The sequence below is a fragment of the Myotis davidii genome, unplaced genomic scaffold (assembly GCF_000327345.1).
Source record: "Myotis davidii unplaced genomic scaffold, ASM32734v1 scaffold449, whole genome shotgun sequence".
NCBI lineage: Eukaryota > Metazoa > Chordata > Mammalia > Chiroptera > Vespertilionidae > Myotis > Myotis davidii.
The window spans coordinates 4955466-4956570 of NW_006383007.1; positions in this window are offsets into that span (position 1 = coordinate 4955466).

Here is a 1105-nt window from a genome sequence, read left to right on the forward strand (position 1 = left end):
TTGGCATGCGTGGTGACGTCAGCGGCAGGCCTTCGGGGCCGTCCCGTCTGGGCAGGGGCGGGGCCCGAGCCTTTGAGTGACGTGAAATAAGCGTTATGTTGTCACTTTAACCGGCAAGGGGGTCGGTCCTCTAGGTTCTCAGCATAAAAGGAATTCCTGTTATCAGCTTTCTCAGTGAATACGAAAGGACATGTTTACTCGTTCGGAACGGTTATAGCAAAACAAACAAAGCACACGCATCAAACCCACGGAACTCCAAATGTTGATTTGAAGACAGGGGTTTCCTTTTTTAAAGCTAAAAGGATCCCTAGCAGCCAAATCCAAGAATGTAAGTTAAAACCGTACTCAAAGTTAAGGAGCGTTCCTTACAAAGTCATAGGTAACAGGTCAGTTCAAAGGAGTTGGTATGACTGAGAGGCAGGGAGTGTGTGGGAGCTAAGAGCCTCAGCTAGAACATCCGCTCTCACTTCTCATCATAGCCAACAATCAGACAGCTCTGTGTGTCAGGCACTGTTGCAGGCGCTTCGCAAGTATTATCCCATTTAACCACTTCCTGCGTGACCATGGGCCAGTCACTCATCTGGATGTTAGGTCTCCTTCAAACCCAAACAGTGATGCTGTGATATCTTGAGTCCCCAGTGGTGTTGGCGAGGGGGCCGTCCTTGATAATTCTACAAAATTAGTACACAACTTGTTTGTCCACCAATTGAAGACAGAGGGATCAAAAGGCACTGGGAAATTTTATTATAAAGGGTGGGTCAAAAATAGGTGTACAGTTGTGAGTATGTAAAAACACAGAATTTATTCTTGTATTATTAGTGTACTATTTTCCATATGAACAATTGTAAGCCCAGTTTTGCCCCACCCTGTAAAGGAAAACACACTTTTTTTCTGTGTTTCCTCTACTCTGAATATTCTACTACAACACCGCTCCACTCTGACACCAGATGTGTGGGTTTTCCACCTATGAAGCAATTGTGACACCACCTGGGCGGCCTATGATTTAACTCAGTTCTGGCACTACTGGCCATAGCAGCAGATCCCACAGATTCAGGGTGCAGTTCCACAAGACCGCCCCTCCCCCAACTGCTGAAGCCGGTGGAAA